Source organism: Haemaphysalis longicornis, unplaced genomic scaffold (assembly GCF_048455015.1).
Source record: "Haemaphysalis longicornis isolate Haplotype H1 unplaced genomic scaffold, Haemaphysalis longicornis Haplotype H1 scaffold_27, whole genome shotgun sequence".
Classification (NCBI taxonomy): Eukaryota; Metazoa; Arthropoda; class Arachnida; order Ixodida; family Ixodidae; genus Haemaphysalis; species Haemaphysalis longicornis.
In genome coordinates this window covers 1,027,453-1,037,476 of record NW_027526325.1, presented here as the reverse complement: position 1 = coordinate 1,037,476, position 10,024 = coordinate 1,027,453, and positions in this window count along the sequence as shown.

The following is a 10,024-nucleotide window of genomic DNA, read 5'->3' as shown; positions in this document are numbered from 1 at the left end:
CTTACGTAAACGCCCCCCCCCCCCCCCCCGGGAACTCCCGACCTCCTCCCACTGAAGCCTTAAAGGGGTCCTGAAATGCCTTCCGCCGATGCATGGATGTACATGTAACCAAATAAAGCAATGTATTAGCAATCTCCTCCTGCAAGAATTTTGTTAAAGCGATGAGTATTAGCTGAGAAATCGTAAATCAAAAACCGCGAATTATCGTCGCGCCGTATTTCCTCCTCCTTTCAACTGTTTCTTCGCTGTTGGCCTCCCCTCCCATGATGCTCCGCTCCTCAGCAGTGACGTACTTCCGCTATTGCGCTCCCACAGACTGCCGTCTGCTACGGGCCAGCTCTTTCGGCTTTTTCATCTCTGTAGACGCCATGGACACAGGCTGGAAAAGCGAACGAATGACCTGGCCGCATGTGTGCGGCCTGGCCTTGCCCTTTCGCGGTGCACGTAGCTGCAGTTGGTGTCGGCGGCGAACTCGCAGCCGCGTGGGGAGAATCGTGCGCTCGTTCCCTTTGGTGCACCGCGCACTGTTTATCCAAAAAGCGCGGTCTCAGATGTGGCCCCGCTGGTGCCGGGTGTTATTTTGCGGTGGTTGTAATTCCTACTACCGGCGGCATGTGAAAAAAGACATTTTCAACCGACACAGAACCCGTGCACAAAACGCGCCGGATTGGATCGCTTTATCAGCGGCGATGAACGTGAAGGCGAAGAGCAAACCAATGCTGCACTCGATCAGCGAGAACCCATAGAGTTTCATACAAATAACTCTATGCGAGAACCCGTGTTCTGACAAGCTGCACCCATGTGTTGCATTCAACACTGACGGGAAAGCGTTTGTTTGCACTTGTTTGGATAGTCGTAAAATGTCCAAACACTCCGGCACTCCGCTAGCAGATCAGCCGGCGAGACATTTCGGAAAACATTTGACAGATGGCGCCGTATGCATTAGTGTGTCGCTACGCGAAACTGATGAGACGCTCTACTAAAACTCCCATCGCGGTGTCACGTAGCGGGACGCAAAAATTTAGCGTTTAGCGTATGTAAAGGCCACAAACGCTGTACTAAAACTCTATTAGCAGCAAAATAGCGTGCGTATGTGAAACCGCTTGCGTTTACAAAGCTGCACGCCGAGCGCGTACGTTTCAAACCTAGTGACATCGTTTAAATACACTGGCAAGCACAGTGTAACGTAGTCAGATATCAACCGTATGCTCAGGCGACAAGCAAGAGCTTGTTTTATGTGGGGCGGAGATTGCGCATAAAGGCCCGTTCGCACTTGCGACGAAAGCGAGTGAGAGCGGCAGGAATTCCGTCGCTTTGTCGCGCGACGATCGTTTTTGTCGAATGGTCGGGACAAATTTTGGTTGCGCGACAGAATTCCCGTCGCTTTCGCTCGCTTGCGTCGCAAGCGGGAATGGAAAGTTCTGCCGCTGCCGTCTGCTACGCAGCTCGGAGGTAACCGCGCGATCTGCTCGGGCCGGATGAACGCGCACACTCCCGCACGGCAGCGCCCCAAGCGGCAGACGGCCGCGTACATCGCTCCCGGCGCCCGCCTGGAGCCCGCCCTCGGCACACTAGCCAGTATATTTCAGGCACTATAATGGAGGAAAGATTTTTTGCTTCCGATGAACCTAGTTCTTTGCCCCTGTGTTTTTAAATACGTGAAGTGGTTAGCACGTCGTCCTCACGCAGCTCTGTATCGTCGTAGCATCGCTGATTGTCCGAACGAAGCTTGCAGCTAAGCCAATGCAGCGACCGAAGCTGTGTGTGTGTGTGTGCATCGCCTCCTGTGTGTTGTGGACGCGTTCGTTTCGCGATGAAATGCGACATTGTACTTCTGCGGGTGGATAGTGCTTCCCATGGTCTGGATTATCTTTCTCGAACGACGTACCACTCAACCTCGCATGGGGTATGTGCAGTGTGCCTGGCTAAAAGCCTTCTCGCTTGCGCGCCAGAGTTGTGACTTGCTGCTCGTCCCCGCAAGCCGGGTGTGAGGTGAGTGCCGAATTTACGACGGGCAGGAGGAGGCAACTCATCGTCTGTCAATCGCGGTTCAGACTTGCAACGCATGTTGTGACGTTGCGTTCGTTCGAAACGCATCTCTGGATTGTTTTGAAGTTGAATAAAATGTACGCGTCAAACCCGGGCATTCGGCTCAGGGCGTTCTCTGCGATTGCACCAAAGAAGTGCCACGGGACTTTCTTTATGGTACGTACTCACGTAAGATAAAATCCACGTCGTGTTATGGCCGTGTTGCATTCAACACAAACGGTTAAGCGTTTGTTTACACTTGTTTCGTTTGTCGTAAAATGTCAAAGCACTCCGGCACTCCGCTGGCAGATCAGCCGGCGAGCCGACGCTGAGCAGACGACTAATCTCTTTGCCGGAAGTGCGTGAAAAAGCCGCCCAATAGCAGGATGTCTAGCTCATGACGAACATCTGGGAATCGATGATGTAGACATGTGAAGATGGCGGCGTCCAAAAACACGAAGGAAAGAGTGAGAAAAAAGCGACAAACTTTGCAACAAAAGTGTGAGCTTTCCGCTGCGCGTAAAAGAGTAATACTTGGCACAGGTGACGTTGGCGACCCAATCTAGCGATTGCGCTAGTTCATTTAGTGTGCTCAAAATGCCTTTCAGGGCCCCTTTAACGGTCAGAACGCAGTGGAAAGACTAGGCATTGTTATAAAATTTTTATTTCAATGAAATGAAATTGCAACACCTACAAAATATTTCTGGGCAGAAGTTTTTACTTTCATGTGTAACATCGGCAAAGGGAGCAGGTCCCAGGGCGGATGCGGCATCAATTTCACAACACGCTGCTGAAAGAACTTCCATTCTCCCTAAAGCACAGAAACATATGACACATCTGTCTTTTGTAAACTGCAACGTGGTACCCGTGCGTACCGCTCGAACGCTAGCTTTTGAAGTTAGTAAGAATTTAAGAAAGAAATATTGTATGTTCTGAAATTCTTTTTACGCAGCTATTTTGCTCAGTACTAGGCTCATTATTTGCGAGGAAAAGCAGCTGCAAATATGAAAATTAAGTGATAACGTGTTTCTCACAGCGACCTGCTTTTGGTCCCCGCCAGTGCAGCTTTTGGAAGGTAACATGAGGGTTCTTCGGCTGCCATGATCGTGAAAGCACACGCGTGGTCGACTCATAACCCTACGTGACAGGTTCAATTGAGTTAAGGCATGGGAAAATTTGGCGCCCCCCATCCAGATTATTAGCCCCCCCTGCCCCCCCTGTGAGCCCGCCTATGACTGAGCACCAGCCAAGTCGGCCCTCCTAATACTCCGAAGTAGAACGCGCGGCCGCCCCTTACAACCAACACCAGACCCCGAAATATCAATCGATGGCCAACCAGTCCCGACAGTACCCACACTACGCATCCTCGGAGTGCAATATCACCACGATGGATCGGGGGCAGCATTCCTCCCCCGCCTGCAGAAAACGGTGGCTCAACTCACGCGCCTCATACAACGGGTATGCTCTCGCCGCCACGGCCTCAAAGAGGCAGAGGCAGACACGTGTCGCATACTGCAAGCCATGCTCACAAGTCGCATCACTTATGGAGCACCCTATCTGGCATTGAAACGACAAGAATCAGCAAAGATCGACATCCTCATACGCAAAGCATACAAGTAAGCGCTAGGCATGCCGGCCTACACATCCACAGATCTTCTCCTCCAGCTTGGGCTCCACAATACCCTGTCGGAACTGATTGAAGCCCACACTACTAGCCAGCTTCAAAGACTTCAAATCACTGCTACTGGACGACACTTCCTTAAACGCCTGGGCCACCCTACGGCTCCAACCCCCGAAACATTCTGCAGCCTTTCTACAGCAGCCCGAGATGCCATTCATGTCCTTCCACTACCCAAACATATGCACCCCGTCTACAACGTAGGTCGCCGCCAACATCGCGCACGCCTACTCCTCAAAAAGTACGGCGCCGACCCCGATACCTACTACACTGACGCAGCCCCATACCGCACATACCCGGCCCATGCCACAGCAGTAATCCACACAACCAACATCATCACAGCTTCTGCCACAATACCAACCACATCCATTGATACCGCAGAGGAGGCTGCAATCGCTTTGGCCATCACCAATGCACCCTCATCGGACATCACAGTGCTGACCGACTCCCAGTCCGCTTGCCGCCGCTACGCCACGGGACGCATCACTCGCATCAGTTCCAACATCCTAGCACGCCGACCATCGCTCCCAACGACCCGTATAGTGTGGATCCCTGGCCACACATCTCTTCCTGGGAACGAGGTGGCACACGCCACCGCCCGCGAACTCACTTACCGGGCCTTCCCAGGAGAGACCAACGGCGTACCGGCCCACGAAGACCTAACCCTCCACCCCCTGCGCCCAACGTACTCCGACATCTTAGCCCACTACCGGAACTCCCGACGACTCTATCCCCCCCCCCACCCACACCCCTCCCTCACAACCGCCGACGCCCGCATATGGCGGCGCCTACAAACACAGACGTACCACAATCACACTCGCCTTCACTATGTCTCCCCCACCCTCTACCCATTCAACTGCCCATACTGCAACTCTCCCAACACCACCAGCCACCTAGTTTGGACATGTCCGTCCAATCCCCCCCTCCCTACTCCCTTCTCCCCCTCTCCTGAGCATTAGGAGCGCGCGCTGCGCTGCAGCCAGCTCGAAGAACAGGAAGCCCTGATTCTCCGGGCGAAGACTGCAGCCACAGCCCGCGGCCTACCGGAATAGGATGGCCACCCAGTGCTACACTTTTTAACCCAACTCCCTTCACCTCTTTTCTTAATAAACGTTTTCAATAACAACCACAACAACTCGCGAGGGGCACGATCAAATGCAGAGCATTTCCGCGGGGGGCGCGCCTGCAAGTCGTATGGATTACGTATTGGTTGTTGTTGTTGTAATTGTTGTCTTCCAGCGTAGACATTGTCGATGAAGTCGATGGTGAAACGTGCCGTGAACCCCCTGCCGCGGCTATGACGCAACGTGGAGCGGCTATGACGCAACCATGCGCGGCTATGACGCAACACAATCCACTTTAATCCAAACCAATCAAATCCAATCCAAGCCAATCCAATCGAATCCAATCCAATGCCCCTCGCGAAAGAGTGTTATAGCGCCGAAATCGCGCCACCACACGAACGCGTGATGTTGACGTCACGATCACGCCACAGATGTTAGCGACCGGAGCGCGCGCGAACGACATATGTGGTTTAAGCGCGAACCGACCGCGGCGAGAGAGCGCGATTCGAGCGCCCCCACCTGTTCGCGCGCGCGAACCGACTGTTGCTCAGCGCGAACCCAACGCGGCGAGAGAGGGTGTTGCGCACGTCCCCACCTGTTGTGCGCCCGAACCGAACGCGGCGAGAGAGGGTGTTGCGAGCGGAGAGAAGGCGAGGAGGACGCGGGGGAGAGGACGCACCTGTGGCCGACGGTTGAATGAGTCAAGGATATAAGGCGCGTTCGTAAGCTTCCATTCTGTGTCGGCTTTGTGGCGCAGTGGGTAGAGCACCATGTACCTTGCGTTCCGCCCGCAGAGTCGTGGGATCGAAACCTGGCTCCGGTAAGTATTATTTTAGATGCAAGGCATCTCTTACACTCGGCCTGTCCTTCCATCCGGCGTGCATGCATCCGCAACCCTCCTCCTTTCCCCTCGCCATGCCAGCTGTGCGTCAGCGCGCCGTTAGCGCGTGTATGCTACACTCTCTCTCGTTCCCCTCGCCATGCCAGATGTGCGTTAGCGCGCATGCGCGTCTCTCTCTCATCTCCCGGCCGCGGCGGCCGCTTTTCTGATGGAGGCGAAAAGCAAAAACGCCTGTGTGTTCGAGATTTAGGCGCACGTTGAAGATCCCCAGGTGGTGAAAATTAATCTCGAGCCCTCCTTTACGGCGCGCCTCATCGCCTGCGTTGCGTCGGTGCGTTAAACCCCACAATCAATCAATCAATCAATCAATCAATCAATCAATCAATCAATCACTCTCATCGCTCTCTCTCGCGGAGCGGTTATATAACCGCCGTATCTGCGGCGCGCTCCTCAGTCGCTCCGTCAGTGGCTCTCACTGCTACTGCTCCGACACCATGGACACTAACATGACGTGCTTTACGTAATTGGAAATCTACTGTGACAAGTGTGTGGCGCCCCCCATCCCTGATATTCGTTGGCCGCTAAGTTCAGTGGCCCCACCAGGCTCGGTGGGCAACCTTGTGTGTGGCCGGGCAATAAACACCTCCGAGCACGGCTGCTCGGGGGTCAGTCACCGTCACCACCAGCACGCTGCATGTCGTCTCTCGGCTGGAGGGTACCCCTACCCTCCCAGGTTCACGAACGCGGGACTAAATCGTGACATTGGCGACGAGGATGGGATGCCCGCGGAGCGGCCGAAGCCACCGTGAACGCCGCCACCGAGAACGCCGAGACACCGCCCCCTCAAGCCAGCCGCCATTACGCCATGCCGCTGTACGGGAGGCTCGAGCCGTTCGAGGGTGAAGGGTCCGCCTGGCCGGTCTACGAGGAGCAAGTCGGCGTGTTTTTCCGGGCGAACGACACGCCCGAGGCGAAACAGCGCGACATCTTCCTGGCCAGCTGCGGGACCCGCGTCTTCGCTCTCCTGCTCGACCTGCTCAAGCCGGCCACGCCGCACGAGAAGTCGCTGGGTGAGCTGCTCGCGACGCTACGCTCGCACTACAGCCCGGCTCCGTCGACGCTAATGGAGCGTTTTCGCTTCAATAACCGGAGCCGCCGAGACGGAGAGACGCTCGGGCAGTTCGTCGCAGCGCTGCGAGGGTTGGCGAGCGGCTGCGCCTTCGGGGAGCAGCTCGACTCGCTGCTCCGGGACCGTTTCGTCTGCGGCATCAACGACCCCGCCATGCAGACGCGACTCCTGGAGCTTCCCGACCCCTCGTTGGACGACGCCGTGAAGGCAGCGCTGGCGATGGAGGCTGCGGCCAAGGACGCGGGCGAGATAGCGCGTGCGGCCGGCTCACCGTCGGCGGAGGCGCCGGTGAACAAGATGGCGGCACGGCATGGCAGGTGCAGTCGCTGCGGTGGTGACCACCCCCCTTCACAGTGCCAGTTCGCGCAAGCGGAGTGCTTCGCGTGCGGAAGAACTGGGCACATTGCTCGGGCGTGCCGAGGGGGGACGACGGCGGACGGACGGAAGCAGCAGCCGGCGCCGAGCACAGGTTCCGCGCCAGCCCACGGCCGAGGGAGTCGGCGCAAGGGTAGGCGGCGGGGGCGTGCGGCAGCAGCTTCGGGTGGAGCGGCTAGGCTTCACGCCGTGGCCGAAGACCCGCAGATTTTCGACATGTGGCACGCGGCCACAGTGCAGCCGCCGGTGCCACCATACATGCTGACCGTCGAAGTCTGCGGGCGCCCCATCTCCATGGAGCTGGACACAGGGGCCAGTGTGTCGGTCATGGCCGGGAAAGCCTTCAAGCGCACCTTCCCTGGCGTGGCCGTCGAGGCGTCGGGCGTCATGCTGCGCAGCTACTCCGGACAGCTCGCCCAAGTCGAGGGTCAAGCCCAGGTCAGCGTCCGCCTTGGCGACAGGGAGGCCACCCTTCCCCTGTACCTGACCAAGGGGCCGTCACCGACGCTGCTGGGCCGGAACTGGATCCAGGCGTTGGGCGTGAGGCTGCCGGAGTACCAGGAAGCAGTGCATGCAGTGGCAGACGTCCCCGGCCTCCTGACCAAGTTCGAGGCCCTGTTCCAGCCCGGGGTGGGCACATTCACCGGCACGGCGGCAAGCATTCATGTTCCAGAGGGAGCCAAGCCCCGGTTTTTCAAGCCGCGCCCGCTGCCATTCGCCTTGAAGGACGGGGTCACCCAGGAGCTGCAACGGCTGCAGCGAGACGAGATCCTGGTGCCCGTCAAATCTTCGGAGTGGGCTGCTCCCATCGTGCCAGTCCTGAAGCAAGACGGCAGTGTAAGGATCTGCGGGGACTTCAAGGTCACCATCAACCCCGTCGCTACGGTCGAGAAGTACCCGCTGCCACGCATTGAAGATCTCTGGTCGGCACTGTCCGGGGGACAGAAGTTCACCAAGCTCGACCTCAGAGATGCGTACCAGCAGCTGGTGCTCCAGGAGTCGTCCCGGAAGTATGTCACCATTTCGACAACGCTGGGACTCTTCCAGTACACGCGCCTACCGTTCGGCGTGGCCTCAGCTCCTGCCATTTTCCAGAGAGAGATGGACAACCTGTTCAGGGGCATGAGGCACGTGGCGGTGTACTTGGACGACATCCTGGTGACCGGTACCGACGACGAAGACCACCTGCAGAACCTACACAACGTCCTGGCACGACTGCAGGATGCCGGGCTGAAGCTCAAGCTGGAGAAGTGCGTGTTCTTGGCCCCCAGCGTTGAGTACCTGGGCCATATCATTTCCCAGGCAGGCCTAGCCCCGGCACCCCGCAAGGTTGAGGCGGTGCTCAAGGCGCCCAAGCCCCAGAACAAGAAGGAGCTGCAGAGCTACCTGGGCCTGGTAAACTTCTACAGGAGCTTCCTGCCGAACCTGTCATCGCATCTGCAGCCGCTGCATCTTCTGCTTCGAGATGGACAGCAGTGGGCCTGGGAGAAGGAGCAGGACTTGGCCTTCCAGCGCAGCAAGGAGCTCATCACCAAGGCTCCGGTGCTGGTGCACTTCGATCCGGCCGAGCCTGTCGTCCTGACCGTAGATGCGTCACCGTACGGCGTGGGAGCCGTCCTGGCCCACCGGGAGAAGGATGGCCAGGAACGCCCTGTATCGTTTGCGTCCCGTCGGCTTCATGCGGCAGAGCAGCGTTACAGCCAGCTGGACAAAGAAGGCCTGGCCCTCATGTTCGGGGTCGAGCGCTTCCACCAGTACCTGTGGGGCCGGAGGTTTGAGGCGGTCACGGACCACAAGCCGCTGCTGGGACTGCTGGGGCCTGACAAGGCGGTTCCAGTGCAGGCATCGCCTAGAGTGGTGCGCTGGGCCTTGAGGCTCGCGGCCTACAGCTACCGGCTGGTCTACCGTCCGGGAAAGGACCTGGCACCTGCTGACGCCCTGAGCCGACTGCCCCTGCCGGAGGTGCCTGCTGCAGTTCCTGAACCTGCCGAAGTGTTCATGCTGGAGCACGCTTACCCGGAGGTGCTGTCCAGGTCGGCAGTGTCGCAGGCGACCAGCCGGGACCCAGTCCTGTCGCAGGTGGTCAAGGCGGTGTCCCGAGGGGAGGAGTTGGCTGAGCGCACGTACAGCCACAAAGCCGGCGAGCTGAGCCTGCAGCAGGGCTGCCTGCTGTGGGGCTCCAGGGTGGTGATTCCGCAGAGCCTGCGGTCCAGGGTCCTGCAGTTGCTGCACGCGGGTCATCCAGGCGTGGAGAAGACCAAGATGGTGGCCCGGTCCCACGTTTGGTGGCCTGGCCTGGACCAGGACATTGCTCACATGGTGCAGAGCTGCCAAGTCTGCCAGGGGAACCAGCGAGCCTCGCGCCATGTGGAGATCACCCCCTGGCCGTTCCCGGAGAGACCCTGGTCCCGCCTGCACGTGGACTTCGGGGGCCCCTTCAAGGGCCACTACTTCCTGGTGGTGGTGGACGCCTTCTCCAAGTGGGTGGAAGTACTGCCAGTCACCACTCCCTCGGCAGGAGCAACCATTGCGGCGCTGCGGCAAGTCTTCGCAGCCCAGGGGTTGCCGGACGTCATCGTGTCCGACAACGGTCCCGCTTTCGCCAGCGAGGAGTACCTGGCCTGGCTGACGAAGAACGGAATCCGTCGGATGATGGTTCCGCCGTACCACCCTGCGTCGAATGGTGCTGCCGAGCGGGTGGTGCAAACGGTGAAAGACAAGCTGAAAAAGAGCCAGGCTGGGGATTTCCGGACACAGGTTGCCCGGTTCCTCTTCCAGTACCGGACCACACCCCACGACGTCACGGGCCGTGCCCCCTGTGAGCTGCTGTTGGGCCGGATGGTGAAGACACCGTTGGACGTGTTACACCCAGACCTCCGGTCCACAGCGCTCCTGAAGCAGCTGAAGCA